The sequence below is a fragment of the Lampetra planeri genome, chromosome 21 (assembly GCF_965212315.1).
Source record: "Lampetra planeri chromosome 21, kcLamPlan1.2.h2, whole genome shotgun sequence".
NCBI classification, from domain to species: Eukaryota; Metazoa; Chordata; class Hyperoartia; order Petromyzontiformes; family Petromyzontidae; genus Lampetra; species Lampetra planeri.
Genome location: NC_136127.1, coordinates 727183 through 746722, shown reverse-complemented (window position 1 = coordinate 746722; position 19540 = coordinate 727183).

Here is a 19540-nt window from a genome sequence, read left to right as displayed (position 1 = left end):
GATACATCTTCTTGGTTCTTTCGGTAAAGTCACGTAGAAGGGAAGTAATAAAATAATAAAAATAAAACATAATAAAACAATGTTTTATTATGTTTTATTTTTATTATTTTATTATTTTATTATTTCCCTTCTACGTGACTTTACCAAAAGAACCAAGAAGACTGATAACACTGATAATTGTTTTTTTACCCTTTTATCTGGCAACAAAACTGACACCTTTTTTAGAAGGAGTCATGTGGTTCCAATGAGGTTCCAATGGTGTAAATGCTTACCCTGAGCTCTCATACTCTGGTGGTGCATTGTCTTTGAGTTGTGCGCCTTTTGGCGTCATCTGGTCCAACACCATGTGAGACTAGGCTCTAAGGAAAGCTGTCTCGGATGTGGACCAATCAACTTCAAGGACAGTGCATACATTATCAGAGTTATGCTTTTTGTTTGCATTATGACTGCAGGTATTGTGGTCTATGCAAACATGACTCCTTGTAAAAAAAAGGTGTCAGTTTTGTTGCCAGATAAAAGGGTAAAAAACAATTATCATATTTTTTACTGGCAAATGCGGTTCCAATGGTGTAACTGATAACACTGGTCAACAAAAAAAAAATCTGGCCTGGACTTCTGCAGCTGTTTTAGACTAATTTCAGGGTGCTGATTCCAAATCTGATCTCAGATTTGCTCTATCACATCTCATTTTTATGCTATCGGCATACCCCATTTTCATTGATTTTACCCGAAATTAACTGTCACTTATGATTGCAAGTTGTTGCGAGTCAGTGACTGCTTTAGTGTTAAAATATGGTGCTGTATTTTTAGGATAGTGTGTTTATAATATCATTTTATGTAGATATCCACATTTATTTAATATTTTTCTTCTGCAGGGCGTGATCTAACAATGGATACAACATCCGAAAGAAGGAAATGCAGTAATGACCCAGATATCTTCTGCTACATCTGTGGCAGCTTCACTTTGCAGGATCAAAGGCGCAACATCAATACCTTTGTCAAGAAGGTTCATCTTGCCTACTTTAAAGTACGACTTGGAGACTAAGACAAAAATTGGGCTCCTCACAAAGTGTGTAAAACCTGTGTTGAAACTTTGCGATCATGGTCTAAAGGAAAGAATGCTAAGCTGAAGTTTGGTGTGCCAATGGTTTGGAGAGAACCTACAAACCATTTTGATAACTGCTACTTCTGCCTTATCAATGTAAAAGGTTTCAGTAAGAAAAACAAACAACAATTACAATACCCAGATATCCCATCTGCCAGACAACCAGTTGAGCACTGTGAGGAAATACCTGTGCCTGTATTTACTGAGCTACCAGAGATTGATTTTAAATCCCTCAGTTTACCTGCTTCTACAGATGATGATGATGATGCTCAAATCGAATATACGCCATCTGATGCAGATTGTGATAACATTTTCTCTGTTTAGTCAGCCTGAATTGAATGATCTTGTAAGAGATTTGTATTTGCCAAAGCAGTCTGCTGAATTGTTGGCTTCCAGGCTGCAAGAGAAAGGACTACTCAGACTTGGCACTAGTGTCTCCTTTTATCGTAACAGAGAAGCAGCACTACAAACGTACTTCTATTCAGATGGTCAACTTGTTTATTGTAATGATGTTGAAGGGCTTCTTCTCAATATGGGACTGCCCACATATGATTCAAGTGAATGGAGACTTTTTTATTGACAGTAGTAAAAGGAGTTTGAAATGTGTGTTACTTAACAACAGAAATAGATATGGTTCAATCCCAGTAGGACACTTTGTAAAAATGAATGAAGAGTATGCCAACATCAAGATTGTTCTGGATAGATTGGAATACCATGTTCATGTGTAATGCGAGCAAGGATTGAGGGGGGGGGGGGGAGTCTGGGTCACGTGGGGAGTGGGTGGAGTTAGGGTCACGTGGGGGAGAGGATTTAGGGAGAGAACTGGAAGGGGAAAGGGGAGTTGAGACGGAGTGAAATACGAGGAGGCCACGCTGGGCAAGACGGAGAGTGTGGCGCGGTTGCCACGCGGTGGGAGACGTCGACACCGACGGCCATCGGTGTCAGACGAAGAGAGCTAACGGGGCAGTGAGAGGCTAGCTGTGAAAGGGGCAGCAGTGACGCTAGATAGCGGGGCAGCGGTGAGGCTGCAAGGATTGCCTGACGGGGCAGCAGTGAGACTGCATATTGGAACAGCAGGGAGCCTGCACAACGGAGCAGCCGAGGGCTGTGGAGAGGTCGTCGAGCGGGACGCGGGCCTGAGCGAGACGCCGTGGTACGGAGACTCTAAGAACCCAATAAAGGACAACGGAGATCGACATCTGAGAGAGAGTCCTTTATTACACATGGATGGCTAATTTGTGTTGATTTGAAAATGGTTAATTTTCTGCTGGGTCAGCAAGGAGGTCACACCAAATACCCTTGTTTCCTGTGCTACTGGGATAGTAGGGCTACATTAGAACACTGGCTTAAAAAGAACTGGCCACCAAGAATCAGTTTGACGCTTGTTGACAAGAACATCAAGAATGAGCCTCTGGTTGATAGGAATAAAATTGTATTTCCCCCACTGCACATAAAACTTGGGTTAATGAAGCAATTCGTCAAAGCTCTTGATCACACTGGAGACTGCTTCAGATATATATGTTCAACCTTTTCAAGTCTCAGTGCCGAGAAGAAAAAGGCAGGAATATTTGATGGCCCTCAAGTAAGAACACTCATCAGGGATCCACACTTTGTTACAACAATGACTGCGGCAGAGGCTAGAGCTTGGAATGCATTCTCTGATGTGGTGCGGAATTTCCTTGGGAACAGGAAAGCGGACAACTATCGAGAGATTGTGGAGGAGCTGCTCTTGAGTTTCCAAGCACTTGGATGTAGAATGAGCATCAAGGTTCACAACTTACATAGTCACTTGGCCCAGTTTCCAGAGAACATGGGTCACGTGAGCGAAGAGCAAGGTGAACGCTTTCATCAAGACATTAAAGTTATGGAAGAACGTTACCAAGGCCGATGGGACTCAAACATGATGGCAGATTACTGCTGGTCCTTGATGAGAGACATTCCACAAGCTGTACATCGGAGATCGTCAAAGAAGAGGTCGTTTATGCAGATGTAACATTACTATTGTGAATGACCTTTTTGTACATATTTTTCTTATCTTCACAATTCAATTCTTACATGGTAATATGCATTCAATCACATTGATATGCAGTCACTCTCACAACTTTGTGCTACGGCTCATTAAATGTTTGTTTCATCATTATTGTATATTGTATCTTATCTTTTTGTTTAGCTATTCGTATATGAGCATAAATTTGCTATTTTTATTGAAAATTCAATATTTGATATCTCAAAAACCTGATGTGATAGACAAAAACTGATGCCAGATTTGGAATCAGCACCTCAAAATTACCTTAAAACCGGTGGAATACCTTATGCCAGAAAAAGTGTGTTGACCAGTGTAATATATGCATTGTCCTTGAAACTGATTGGTCCACACCAGAGACAGCTTTCTTTTGAGCCTCGTCTCAAACGGTGCTAGACCAGAGGACGCCAAAAGGCGTACAGCTCAAAGACAATGCATTATCAAAGTAATGAGAGTTCGGGGTAAGCGTCTACATCATGATACCTCCTTTGCCAGTACCAAAATATACGAATAGTTTTTCCCCTTCAAATTTTTCTGGCAACAAAACTTAAACGTTTTTACAAGGAATCATGTCTGCATTAACCACAATACTTGTGGTGAGAATGCGAACAAAAACACTGATAATATATGCATTGTCCTTGAAACTGATTGTAGTAAACTTATAAATATAATGCAATACAACACAGAGAGTCATCTAAAACAACAGTCAACACCCTACCTGGTTGATTATGTTCTTCCAAAGATTGCTAAATATGAGAGAGAGACAAAACACAGACACAGAGATACAGACAGACACACAGAGAGAGACACACATACACACAGGGAAACAACGCCTCTGTGTTGAGGCCTTAAATAGAGAGAAGGGGGGGGGGGGCAGAGAGAGGGGAGGGGTAGAGAAATTAGCATGTCAATGAGAGAGTTGTGTGGAAATCCTCCCCGTAGCGGCTGGAGGAGGGAAATTGACCGATCAACAAACAAACCTGGCACAATTTAGAGAGAGAAATGGGAAGTTTGAGAAAACAGACTCAGTAAAATTTGGAAATTTAATGCAATGCAACATGGAGAGTCGGTTAACACAACAGTTAACGCATAGCCTGGTCGATTACGTTCTTCCAATGATTGCTAAATTAGAAGTTAAGTGTGAGTAGTGTGGAAATCATTCCCCGTAGAGGTGGTTCAAACTTGATTTGAAGCTTTCGTGACTGCAGGAATTACTCTTTGGTTCTTTCAGTAAAGTCACGTAGAAAGAAATTAAATTAAATAATAGAATTCGATGTTTCGATTGCAACACAAGCAACCGTCATTAGGTAAGAATGGATGAGAAAACAAACATAGTAAAATATATAAGAATAGGTTTTTCCCATTTTTTCTGGCAACAAAACAGAAACCTTCTTATGAGGAATCATGTCTGCATTAACCACAATACTTGTGGTCAGAATGCAAACAAAAAACACTGATAATATATGCATTGTCGTTGAAACTGATTGTAGTAAACTTTTAAATATAATGCAATACAACACAGAGAGTCAGGTAACACAACAGTCAACACCATACCTGGTTTATTATGTTCTTCCAAAGATTGCTAAATTTGAGAGAGACAAAACACAGACACGGAGACACATAGACAGACACGCAAGCAGAGACAGACACACACAGAGACACACCAAGAGAGACACACACAGACACACAGAGAAAAAACGCCGCTGTGTCGAGGCCTTAAATAGAGAGGGGGGGGCAGAGAGAGAGGGGGGGTTCTAAAAGACCAAGGTTTACAATTTACAATCTACATAATATACAGACGTAAAATTTTAAAACGTAAATATCTTGGGAACAGTAGCCAATCAGTTATTTTAATTGTCATATTCGAATTCATCACATCAAAATCGATAATAAACAGCGTATTTCATCTCTGAAATTGTAGACCAGTGAATTATCGGGGCTTGGTCAAAGAGCTGCATGTCTAGATATTGCCTTTTGTAAGGTGGTCTTCATCAGACGGAGATAAAAGAAGGCAAGCCTCTAAATGTAACTACTTATAAGGGTTTCCAAAGTGAGTGGGCGGGGGACGAGAGTTGGGGGGGGGAGGAGAGCTTGTGCAGCGTAAACAGCATGGACGGGGCAGCCAGTCAGCCAGTGCTAATATAGGTGCAAACAATGGGGAGTTTGGAGGGGGACTGTGTGTACACAGCATGGGCGGGGAGACAATGGGGGAAGAAGGGGGTAGAGATAGGGGGACAGAGAGGGGGGTAGATATAGGGGGAGAGAGGGGGGGTAGAGTAGACAATGGGGGAGTTGGGAGGAGGACTGTGCGTATGTAGTGCCGTAACGCGCGCGGGGTTTGCAAATAGCGGTTGCATTATGTGCGGGTTTGCAGACAGTGCGGTCAGCTAAGGATAAGCAGGTGCAAGCGGGTGGCCTGGATGACAACAGACAGAGAGACGCCAGCAATTAGGGAAAGTGCATACGTAGAGTAGGTGCCACGTAGGCGAGAGATAGTGGCGATAAGGAAGAGAACACGTGCGTGAGGCGTGAGGAGGATGCCAGCTTAATGAGCGCCATCTGGGAGCACTTAATGAGGAGGAAGATAAAAGAGGAACGTGTGAGGAAGAGGAGTTGAGTTGGTGGGAGTGAAGACAAGAGAGAATTCAAGAGAAGTCCGGGACTCCGCTCTCCACACCTCATCCTCTCCAGTGGTGTTGGCTGATCCCCCACTGGAGGCAAGGGCGAGGATGGAGGAGTGAGGGTAGACAGGCTAGCAGTAGAGAGGCTAGCGGAATCCTAAGTGTGAGTGTGATACGGCGAGCAGTAGGGAAGCTAGCAGAGTGTATTGTAATAGGCTAGCAGTGGAGAAGCTAGCAGAGTGTGTAGTAATAGGCTAGCAGTGGAGAAGCTAGCAGAGCATATAGTAATAGGCTAGCAGTGGACAAGCTAGCAGAATGTGTGGGCTCCGTGACCGCCGGGTGGTCCACTGGGTGCCTGGCTCCTTCTGTCTCTGTGGCACACACTGCACGTTCTCTCACCAGAGGGGGGTTAGTCTCAGCGCGCTCCTGGGGGGCCGTTACCTGTCGGCAGCGTCCCCCCGTGAAGCACGGGCAGGCCTCCTCCACCCTTGCCTCAGCGCACACCGCGAGTCACCTCGACAAGGCGTCCGCGTTTGCGTGCGTCCGCCCAGCCCTGTACTCGATTTGCAGGTTATATTCCTGCAACTGCGTCAGCCACCGGGCCATCTGCCCCCACGGCTCCTTGAATGTGAGGAGGAACTGCAGAGCATAATGGTCAGTGCGCGCGAGACATTTCCTGCTGTACAAATACGGCCGGAACTGCTTACACGCGAAAATCACGGCATACAGTTCCTGACGGGTCACGCAATAATTCAGTTCGGCTCCAATCAGGGTCCGGCTGGCGTATGCGATGATCCGCACTGTCCCATCCTGCACCTGTGACAACACCGCGCCCAGCCCACTGCTGCAGGCGTTGGTGTCTAAAATAAAATCGGTGGAAAAATCGGGGAAAGCCAGGGTTGGGGTATGGGTGAGGTGGTCTTTGAGGGTGGTGAAGGCCGTCTGGCAGGCCTCCGTCCACTGATAGGGGTTCTTAGGGGAAGTGAGTTGGGTGAGGGGGCATGCAATCTCGCTGAATCTCTTCACAAATCGACGATAATAAGTGGCTAGCCCCGAAAATGACCTGATCTCCATCAGGTTCCTTGGCCGTGGCCATTTCACTACGGCGCGTACCTTTTCCGGATCGGTGCGTACCTTTTCCGGATCGGTGTGCACCCCTGCCTCGCTGACGCAGTGTCCGAGGTACCCCACCTCGCGCTGCACAATTTGACACTTACGCGACTTGAGTTTGAGATGGGCTGCTCGCAGTCGTTGGAACACCTCCCGTAACCTGGACCAGTGCTCAGACAGGGACCTACTGAACACTATCACATCATCCAGATAAATTAGGCATTGTTTCCATTGCAAGCCCCGCATCACCAACTCCATCAACTGCTGGAATGTCACCAGCGCGTTAGTGAGTCTGAATGGGAGGACTCGGAACTTGAACAGTTCCAACGGGGTGATAAATGCGGTCTTTGGCCGATCCTCCTCCGCCATCTTCACCTGCCAGTACCCGGACGTTAGATCGAGGGTGGAAAAATACCGCGCCTCTGCGAGGCTGTCAAAGGTGTCATCGATGCGGGGTATGGGGAAGGCATCGCCAAGGGTGACTGCGTTGAACTTTCGATAATCAACACAAAACCGGGTCGACCCATCCTTTTTCGTCACTAGTACAACCGGGGCAGACCAGGAGCTCGCTGAAGGCTGGATTATGTTATCGCGGAGCATATCCACGACTGCCTCTTTAATCTGGGCCCACTCAGGTGTGCCCACTCGGTATGCGGGGAGTTTAACGGGCCAGGCAGCACCTGTGTCAATTTGGTGCTTAATGAGGTCTGTCCGGCCCACGTTCGAATCGTGCTCACTGAACATGTCGGCGTACTCCCGCAATAACCCACGCAGCTGATCGGCCGCCCCCTTAGGTAAATCTGCCCAGGGCACATGTAATGCGTCAAGTAGTGGGATGACCTTGGCTCTGGGAATCGGGCCGACTCGCCAGGTTGTACTCGAGGTGGTAGGGGTCCTCAGCCCAGAGGGCAAACACTGAATCGTTAAAGTGGAGTGCGTGCAGGGGGTGTACTGTGGCTACCATGGTGTGCCGTCGCAGCATTGCCGGGTACTGTGGGGGTTAAATACCCGCATAAACAGTCGGTCCCCATCTGTGTTTACCAGTGTGGACGATCCCACAACCCCGTACCGTGCCGCCAACTCCGGGTGAGGAGTCAGCATTACCTCACCCGAGGGTCGGTGTGCGGGGTCGGTGTAGGGTGTTGCCACTGGTACCAGCATCTCGGCGAGCGGGCCGACGGTGACGGCTGATGCCAGGATAGCGGCCACGGGCTCGAAGCAGGGGTGCCCCGGCTCTTATCCCAGGAACGGAATCCGCTCCCCGCTGCCTTCCACAGTGGCGCATCGCTGGCGGGGCTGCACGTTGAGCCCCAACTTTTCCAGGAGGTCAGTACCTGCAATGCACTCATGGCACAACACACTCGAGACATATAACTCCTGGGTACACACCTAGTGTCCGAGACGGACCTCAAGGGTGACCCTCCCCAGCAGCCCCATCCCAGCTCCGCTTGCAATGTGCAGCGCGCAATCCGGGGCCTGCAGGCGGCCCACGTCAACCCCGAGCACGCTGCAGTGTGTGGCGCTCATGAGTTAGGCCACCGCCCCCATGTCCAGCAGAATCAGGGTATGCCGCCCGTTCACCTTCCCTTCCACCAGTGCCGTGGCCCCCGTGATTGCTGCCACCAGCTCCCGCAGCCAGTTGCCCAAAGTCACCGCGTTTTTGTGTACTGTGGCCGGAATCTGTGTGGGGGTCACTCGCTCGCAATTACCATTACAGTTTATTTGTGTTGGGACCACGTCGATTGCACCCCTTGGTAGTCCCCTCTCTAGGGAGGCCTTGGTATTTGACCTTGGCGTTTGTCTAGCTCGGGCGATCTGGGGACAGTCCCTCACGCGATACCCCCGTTGGCCGCATATATGGCATGCCCGGGGAAGGGTGGTGGCTCCATAGGAGGCCCCTTGCTCACTCCCCCTTCCCCTCCCAGTGCGCATTTGTTTGAGCACTGCCTCTAATTGAGACACCCGCCCGGTTACCCCCCTTACCGTGGAACGTAGCTCTCCCACCTCGGACTGGACGGTCTTCATATTTCGGTTCGCCTCCTCGCGTACTTGGGTCACCTCGCTGTCTATATTCCCTATGCCAATCTGTATCCCTGCTATCCACCCCGGGGTTGTCTCAAGGGGTCCCGGGGGCTCCCTTGCCCACCCCCTTACTGTCCTGGCGAGCTCTTCCTCCTCCTCTAAAAGCAGGCTCACGATGGCGCGCTCTCATCCCAGCCCTCGGAACTGCGTGCGCTCACTGGAGAGTCTCTCGCATGCACGCGCTTGACAAGAGTGTTAAAGGGGAGGCGTGCGCAGCCCACATCGGGCTGCCACCACGAGGTGCCAGCCAAATATTGCTGGACCTTCTCGGCGGCGAGGTCATCAATAATCTCGGCAGCGTACCCCGGGCGTGCGATCTCCTCAGAGTAAAGCGAGCATACACGGCGATGGGAAAAAGTCCTTAAAAATGAATGTGACAATATTCATACAAACAGTAATAAAGGAACCTGTGCCTAAAGCAAGAGTAGTTATCATTAATTCATGGCAAGATTATGCAATTAACGAAAACGAATGACTAAAATATTTCTAAACAATCATATTCATGTATCTCGAAGGGCAGCAATACTTTTCACGATCAGCTGATATTTAATGCACCACCTTGGAATGGCAACCCTTATTGAAACACAAAGATAACTTTATGGAACAATCTTATTAGTCCCGATATGCGTGTTATGTGTGTGGTCTTCTTTTGCCACTTGTTGACTTGGCGGCTTACGCGATACGGCGTTCCTTGTGCTGAAAATACCTTGGGTTCCCAGCAGGGCCGCTGGGACGGTGTGTGTGTGTGTATTGAACACACGGCGCTCTTGTCTGTGCCAACACTCTTCCTCTTGGCGTTGCCAGCTCTCTCCACTGCTGGTTGGTTGAGTTGTCGCGATGCTCGCCGTCGGCGGTGCGCGATGATTCCGTCGTCAGATAGCGCTCGCAGCTCGTCCGCTGGTCGCCGCTCCTCACTCTTGTCTTGGTTCCCAGCTGGTGCTTGTCGGTGTGTGTGTGGGTCGAACCCATGGCGCTCTCGCCAGTGCTGTCACTATTGCTCACGGGCGGCTGGTCAGGCTCTTTCCCCTGCTCCGTGCTCTCTCCTTTATCGTGCAGCTGCCAGCTTCACACGGGCACCCACTGGTGCCTCTCCTGCCCTCACTTCAGGGCTGTACTGGCTTAGGCTCTTTCCACTGCTCCATTCTCTCTCCTTGCTTTCGCCCTTGGCGTGCAGAGGACAGCTTCACACGGGCACCCGCTGGTGCCTCTCCCTCCCTTACTTCAGGGCTGCGCTGGCTCAGGCTCTTTCCACTGCTCCGTTCGCTCTCCTTTGGCGGACAGCTGCCAGTTTCACGCTGACATTCAGTGTTGCCTCTCCCACCCTTCCTTCAGGGCTTCACCTTGTCGTTGCTCAACTTTCGTGCTCTCCGCCCTTCTTCCAAGAGGGCTCTTGCTGTGAGCTGCTCGTCGCTGGCTGGATCACTCACTCTCAAAACTTGTAAATTGTATTAGCACACCTCTTACACAACTCTGATAGCTTAGTACAATACAACTTATCACAATCCTTGATTCTGCAAGCGACTCAAAACATCAGGATAAATGTAGAATAAAACGTTCAGTGATACTCTGCCGGTTCATGCCGAACTCAACTCTTAACAACACATCGTCCCTTCTCTCTGCGAGACACGACACCCATGGTTGATCTCGAGGCCATGCCCTGGACGCCTGCCCCTTGCAAGATTGCCTTGCATAATCTGTCCTTGTTAATATATGAAATTATCTCCCCTCTGCGCGTCTCTTGCGGAAAAAAAAACAGATTCCCTCTGTCTCGTTCTCCTCCCGTGGCCACAGCGGCCTGGCTGCCCCCCTCCCCACCTTTTGACCTTTGACTGGCTGCTTTCGATCACCATGTTTATGTTTTTGTTTGCATTCCCTCCCCCCTGTCTGCCTTTGTGGTGTTTGCTATATCGAGGGGAGGCACTCCCCCTTAATACGCATTTATTACGATCATGTGTTGTGTCACATTGTTGGGAGACAAAGGCGGCCAGGGAGGCTCCGATTCCATGGAATACATATTATCTGGTCTTGTGTGTTTGACCTATTTTCCTTGTATCTCTTTTGAGTTATCCTAGGTCTAATGCCTCATGATTATTATTTGGTTTATGTTTAACCAAGATTTGTAATGTACCGTTGGATGTTAACTCTGGTATTTCAAGGGTTTTATTAACCTTTGCTCCCTGTCTGTATCCAGGGATCCGTGCTTTTTATTCTCGAGTTATATTTTGATATCCTGAGGTTGGAGATATAACTAAGTTTTCACTTAAGCTTCCTTGACTGCCGGAATTCACATTCCTTGGTTCTCTTGCTAAAGTCACGTAGATAGAAAGATACAATGAGATACAATATATGAGTTGAATAAGGGTGAAATAAAATAAGTAATAATAAAGCCACTAATATAAACTGCAGTCTATAATGTCAATTTGTTATTTTTGCTAAGTTTCGAACTTTTACCGTTAAAGAAAACGCCAGTTGTAATGTCCGTTTGTCCCTGCTATGTGCCTGTGTTTTACAGCTCTGGAGATTTGTTTGTGAACTGTCCAAAACGTTCAGGGAGGTCATGTCATGCGGTCCTTTGACAATCTGGAGATTTTCCAGATCATCGTTAACCCCTCTTTGCTCCGGAGTTTATTATTTAATGGCTCTTAATGACCTCCAGATGCTTGGTGTGGCTTGTGGGAGGTAGCGGGGTTGAGGGTGTTTGTTTAATTTTTTATCGATTATAAAAAAAAATTGCCAGAAATATTCTTAATATAAAATTTTGGAAAAAGGCCTACATATACAACAGAGAGACCAAGTGAGCTGAGTTATGTACTACTGAGGTAGTCTTGCCAGTGAATGGAAGCAAGGTATCAGACATAAAACGGGCCAGCTTGTTGGTAGGTGAGTTGATAGTGGAAACGATGGGCCGAAGTGGAGTACCTTCTTTATGGATCTTAGGAAGACTATAGAATCTGGGTGGTCTAGCAGTAGAAGGTTTTAGGGAGATCTGTTTGACTGGTTCGATTAGAGAAGTCGAACTGGTAACGATAGTATTGTTTTTTGTAGTCAGGCTGTTAGTAGGATCTTTGTTGATTTTGGTGTAGCTGCCATCATTAAGAAGGTCCTGGATTTTGTTGTTGTATGTGGTTTTATCCATGATGACAGTAGCATTGCCCTTGTCGGCCGAGAGGATGACTATGTAATCCCTCTTTTTCAATTTTGTGAGTTCAGAGCGCTCGTCTTTGCTGATGTTACTAATGGGTTTCTTAGTATATTTAAGGATGGTGGCAATTTCAGCTCTAGCAACGTCTGTCGGGATGTGTCCCAAGCCTTTGAGGGCTACGTCGACCTGAGAGATTATATCATCCATTGGGATATGTTTGGGGGTGACTGCGAAATTCAACCCTTTAGCTAGTACCGATATTAGGCTGTCAGAAATTGGGATGTTACTCTGATTGATGACAATCTTGTTCACATCTAACTTTTTAACGTGTGGATCTGGCTTCTTTTTTGACAGGAGGATGAATTTAGCGATAAAGTTAACTTGAAATTTGGTTGACATTGAAATTATCAGAGCAGACTGTCATGTTATCTACATGGTCCCAATCAGAAGTGGACATTCTATCTCTTAATATTAGGTGTGGTTGTATGAGTCTTGTCTAAATTATCAAGTTCAAATCGGAGCAATATTATTCTCTCTGAGATTAGTGATAGGCTGGCTTTAAACAAGATCTGTTTAGCGTTAGGAGAAGTGACAGCAGCAGATATGAGTGTAAATGCGATAGGTATTACCTTGTAATCACGGCATCTCTTTAGGAAGGTTAGCGACTCGATTAGTTACGCCTTCTTGTCCCGCTGCCTGTTAAAAGCTCTAACAGATGTGTGGAAACCCTCCCGGTGGAGGCGGTTCAATCTTGACTTGAAGCTTTCGTGACTGAAGGAATCCATACTCTTTGCTTCTTTCGGTAAAGTCACGTAGGTATAAAATAAAATAAATCACGACGTTTCGGGCGCAACATAAGTGTCCATCATCAGGTAGGAAAGCATGATCTGCTGCTGAGGCAGACTGTTTTAAAAGGTTTGAAATAGGTGTAGCCCAAGGGTCATAAAGAATTGGGCAGGGCTAGTGATGTTAATGTGAGAAATTAGCATGTGAATGTAAGAACGGAGAACGGCCTCCTCGACAAGGGCACGGAAGTGGCTATGTTAATGTGAGAAATTAGCATGTTAATGTAAGAACGAAGAGTGGTGCAATCCAAAGGCATGAGAGTGAATCCAAAGGACATGTGAGCATGAGAGTGCAATCCAAAGGACATGTGAGCATGAGAGATCTAAGAAAGAGGCATAGAGAGAGACACAGAGAGCCAGAAATAACAGCTGACATAGGCAGGTAAGATGGAAACATCAGTCAGTTAAGACTTTACCTGGCTAATAACGTCCTTCCAATGATTGCTCAATTTGTACCCATCTTCTCGGTTGAATTTGTGTCAGTGTTTATATATCTGCATGGCTTCATGAACAAATCTCTGAAGGTAGCCAGTCGGTTTGCAGAGTACCTCCGTCTTGGGAAAAATCAATGTCGTGTGAGCCCACAGCGTTGAAACAATGATCAGCAACGGCAGAGGTATTAATCCTACAATGTTTCAGATCTGCCTTGTGTTCACGAACGCGGTCCGAGATGTGTCGTTTCGTTTCCCCAATGTATTTGATTCCGCAACCACAACTCAGTTTGTACACACCAGGGTATTGCATGTCAGGAATCACATCCTTTACAGATGGGATTAAATCACGGATTTTGTGTACTGTGTTGAAACGAACCTGGATCTTGTATTTCTTTAAAATTTTGGAAATATTTTGGTAACCCCTGCTATGTATGGGTAAAGTGATGGTTTTGGTTGGATCCTCAGAAGGTTGTCTCCCCATGGCTGGGGAGACAGCTTTGTGGATTGTACAGTCCGAGTATCCGTTCATCCTGAGGGCTTACTGTACACGCTCCAACTCACTGGCTAGGTGGTGCTGGTTGGAGATGCAACGGACCCTATGGTGTAGTGTTTTGATGAGGGAATTCTGGGCTGGATGGGGGTGGGAGTCAGGATTTAGATAGGCATCCGTGTGCGTGTCATCCCTGTAGACCGAATGTCCCAAGGAGCCATCAGGTCTCTTCTCAATCAAAACATCCAGGAATGGTAGCTGGCCATCCTTTTCCACTTCCATGGTGAGTTTGATAGACGGGTGTATGGAATTGATGTAGTTGAGAAATTGGTTCAGTGCTGGCATGCACGTTCATCATCTGTGGCCAGATGATGAACGTGTCATCTACGTAGCTCTTCCACAAGGAAGGACGTATGGTGGATGTCTGGATGGCATCTGTCTCAAATTTCTCCATTAAAACATTCGCTACCACTGGCGATAAGGGAGAACCCATTGGGGTAACCCTAATTTTGTTTGTAGAAAGTACCATTCCAGGTGAAATATGTATTGGTAAGGCAGTGCCTTACCTCTTCTTAGATCTCTCATGCTCACATGTCCTTTGGATTGCACTCTCATGCCTTTGGATTGCACCACTCTTCGTTCTTACATTAACATGCTAATCTCTCACATTAACATGCTAATCTCTCACATTAACATAGCCACTTCTGAGCCCTCGTCGAGGATGTCGCTCTCCATTTTCACATTTACATCACTAACTCCGCCCACTTCTTTATGACCCTTGGGCTACGCCCATTTCAAACCTTTTAATACAGTATGCCCTGGCAGCAGATCATGCTTTCCCACCGATGACGGATGCTTGTGTTGCGCCCGAAACGTCGTGATTTATATTATTTTATACCTACGTGACCTTAACTTGATCGCTAAATTCAACCTCCTGTCCAAAAAAGAAGCCAGAACCACACGTTAAAAAATTAGATGTTAACAAGATTGTCATCAATCATCGTAACATCCCAATTTCCGACTGCCTAAAATCGGTACTAGCTGAAGGGTTGAATTTCACAGTCACCCCTAAACACATCCCAGTGGATGTTATAATTGCCCAAGTCGACATAGCCCGCAAAGGCTTGGGACACATCCCGGCAGACTTTGCTAGATCTAAAATCGCTATCCTCAAAAACGCTAAGAAACCCATTAGCAACATCAGCAAGGACGAGCGTTTTGAAATCTCTAAATTAAAAAAACAGACGTGACATTGTCATCCTCTCAGCCGACAAGGGCAATGCACTCATCATGAACAAAACCACTTACAACAACAACAACATTCATTACCTTTCGATTTAAAGCTTTCGTGACTGCAGGGATTCATCTTCTTGGTTCTTTCGGTAAAGTCACGTAAAAGGGAAGTAATAAAATAATAATAAAAAATAAAACATAATAAAATAATTCTCACGACGTTTCGGCCACAACGCAAGCAGCCGTCCTCAGGTGAAGAATGAAACACCACCAAGCTTGGAGCGTATATTTAAGCTGGGTTGGAGAGGGGGAGGTGGGAAGAAGAGCGCCTTGACAAAATCATTTGCATATCAAGAGGAATTTAGCATATGGAAAATGCGTAAGAGGTGGGCGGGGGGGTTTCAAATTAATATTATGCCCGTGCATTATGCAGGATTAGCAGCATCAAAGGGAGGGGGAAGGGGGGTAGCATTAACAAAGGAAAGGAATGTTAATAGTATGTAGCTGCAGTTACTAAACAACCACGTAAAAAACTAAAGTATAAACTACATAAACAACTAAAGTATAAACTACATAACATCATCAGTATACTTACTATACTCTACAATACTTACTATACTCTACTCGGACCGCATCCGTGAACATAAAGCAGACCTGAAACACGGTAGGACAAACACCTCAGCCGTGGCAGATCACTGTTATATCTCAGTGGGCTCACATGACATTGACTTCTCCAAGACAAAGGTTCTCTGCAAGCCATCTGGCTATCATGAGAGATTCGTTCATGAGGCGATCCACATATACAAACACAGAGACAATTTCAACCGAGAAGATGGATTCTGGCTTAGCAATCATTGGAAGGACGTAATAAACCATTTCGGATATTAACTGATTGTGTTCACGTTTACGGTGACTTTCAGACCGCGTTCCACTCACTGGCATTGTATTCTCCGCAGGGAATGGATTCTTTGCTCTGCTGCAAGTTTCCCACCACGACTCACCCATTGACACGACAGTCAATGGTACAGTGTATAATAACAAAATAGTATAACATTTATATGCTTAATACAATGTACAAAGTAATATATAGTATCGTAATTGTATAGTAAACATATAGCAGTGTGATACACATTATGGTGGGTAGAATAATACATAGTGTTATATTAAAATGTATAAGGTATAGGGTGGTTTATAGCAATACAGTATATAATTTAATGTTGGGTTTGTCTATGGCAGTATATAGTACGGTGTAGACTCGTGTGATGTAAGAGAATAAAGTTTAGATGGAAGCATATTATATAATTTTTACGACGTAGAATTGTAATGTATTACTTACTGTTAGTAACTCAGCTTATTTTAGAGTATAGTAAGTATACTGATGATGCTATGTAGTTTATACTTTAGTTGTTTATGTAGTTTATACTTAAGTTTTTTACGTGGTTGTTTAGTAACTGCAGCTACATACTATTAACATTCTTTTCCTTTGTTAATGCTACCCCCCTTCCCCCTCCCTTTGATGCTGCTAATCCTGCATAATACACGGGCATAATATTAATTTGAAACCCCCCCGCCCACCTCCTACGCATTTTCCATATGCTAAATTCCTCTTGATATGCAAATTATTTTGTCAAGGAGCTCTTCTTCCCACCTCCCCCCCTCCAACCCAGCTTAAATATACGCTACAAGCTTGGTGGTGTTTCATTCTTCACCTGAGGACGGCTGCTTGCGTGGTGGCCGAAACGTCGTGAGAATTATTTTATTATGTTTTATTTTTTTTTATTATTTTATTACTTCCCTTCTACGTGACTTTACCGAAAGAACCAAGAAGATTCATTACCTTCTTAACGATGGCAGCTATTTTTGATTTAATGCTTTCGTGACTGCAGGGATTCATCTTCTTGGTTCTTTAGGTAAAGTCACGTAGAAGGGAAATAATACAAATAAAACATAATAAAATAATTCTCACGACGTTTCGGCCACAACGCAAGCAGCCGTCCTCAGGTGAAGAACAGGTCTGTCGGAAAGACAGCGTCTGAATGAACACCACCAGGCTTGGCAGCGTATATTTAAGCTGGGTTGGAGGGGACGCTCTTCCCCCTCCAACCCAGCTTAAATATACGCTGCTTGCATTGTGGCCGAAACGTCGTGAGAATTATTTTATAATGTTTTATTTGTATTATTTTATTATTTCCCTTCTACGTGACTTTACCGAAAGAACTAAGAAGATGGCAGCTATACCAAAATCAACAGAGATACCACCAACCGCCTAGCCACAAAAAAAACAAAATACCATCACTAAATCGACTTCTCTAATCGATCAAACCAAGCAGAGCTCCCTAAAACCTTCAGCTGCGAGACCACCCATATTTTATGGCCTTCCAAAAATCCACAAAGTAGGTACCCCGCTCCATCCTATCGTCTCCACCATTAACTCATCCACCTACAAACTGGCCCGATTTCTAAGACCCTGCTTCCATTCACGGGCAAGTCCACCTCAGCTGTACTTAACTCAGCTCACTTGGTTTCTCTAATCAAGGACATCTCCAGATGATTTGCTTGTCAGTTTCGATGTAGTCTCTCTGTTCACCAATGTACCTGTACCTGACACCATTGCAATAATTGAAGACTTGGTTAAACAAGGACTGATCCAAATGTACCAACTTTGGTAAGGCATTGCCTTACCAACACATACTTCACCTGGAATGGTACTTTCTACAAACAAAATTAGGGTACCCCAATGGGTTCTCCCATATTGCCAGTGGTAGCGAATGTTTTCATGGAGAAATTTGAGACAGATGCCATCCAGCCATGGGGAGACAACCTTCTGAGGATCCAACAAAAACCATCACTTTGCCATACATAGCAGAGGTTACCAAAAATATTTCCAAAATCTTAAACACAAGATCCAGATTCGTTTCAAAACAGTACACAAAATCTGTGACTTAATCCCATCTGTAAAGGATGTGATTCCTGACATGCAATACCCTGGTGTCTACAAACTGAGTTGTGGTTGCGACAGCAGTTACATTATGGAAATGAAACGACATGTCTCGGACCGCGTTCGTGAACATAAGGCATATCTGAAACACGGTAGGACCAATACCTCTGGCGTTGCTGATCATTGTTTCAATGCTGTGGGCTCACACGAAATAGATGTTTCCAAGACGGAGGTACTCTGCAAACCTATTGGCTACCTTCAGAGATTTGTTCATGAAGCCATCCAGATATATAAACACAGACACAACTTCAATCGAGAAGATGGGTACAAACTGAGCAATCATTGTAAGGACGTTATTAACCAGGTAAAGTCAGATGTTATTTACGACTCTGTCTCTTTCTATGCCTCTCTCTTAGATCTCTCATGCTCACATGTCCTTTGCATTGCACTCTCATGCTCACATGTCCTTTGGATTGCACTCTCATGTCCTTTGGATTGCACCACTCTTCGTTCTTACATTAGCATGCTAATCTTTAACATTAACATAGCCACTTCTGTGCCCTCGTCGAGGAGGCCGCTCTTCGTTCTCACATTAACATCACTAGCCCCGCCCACTTATTTATGACCCTTGGGCTACACCCATTTCAAATCTTTTAAAACAGTCTGCCTCAGCATTGGATCATGCTTTCCCACCTAATGAAGGACGCTTGTGTTGCGCCCGAAACGTCGTGATTTACTTGATTTTATACCTACGTGACTTTACCGAAAGAACCAGAGTATGGATTCCTGCAGTCACGAAAGCTTCAAATCAGTTTAGATGTATATATTTCCTGACGTACCGTTGTTGATTATTATTATTTATGTATTATCAATAATTTAACATGTATGCAAATTGTGACCGTTATTGCCAAGAGTTAAACATGTGTAGTGATTGACTCGGAGACACTAGGAGTAGGAAGCACTATTTATGAACAGCCTTCAAAGTCCACAATAAACTCCAGCTCCCAGTCAGGATAGCTGGCAGACTACCTGACTGACGACGCCAAGAAGGTGAAGAAGTCGATGGCGACGAAGACTCCAGCAGCACGACGGGATCCCACTCCACACAACAGCCCGAAGCCCTCCCAGCGTGGCCTCCCTCCGCCCCAGCCACGCCCCCTTTCCAGAACCGACTCGCATGTTTCTGGGCTTCTCTCCCGTGCCCCCTCTGTAACCTTTCCCTAACATCCCTCTCTCTGGCTTGTCACAACCACCACCACGACCGGCATTCTGGCGCTAATATGTGCCACTCGCGAACATCACTTGCCCCAACATTCTGTTAATGGCTACACGGGGGTGATCTTTGTTTGTGTGGGGAACGGTGGTGCAGCGGTTAGTGCATTGTGCTATGAACCTGGCCACCCGGGTAGATTTTCGCTCACGGCCAACACCAGTGGCGATTGTCTGAACCGCCACTGGAGAGACAAAGGCGGTCGGGCGTGGTGCTGGCCACCCACCCAATCGTGTGCCGTGCCAGC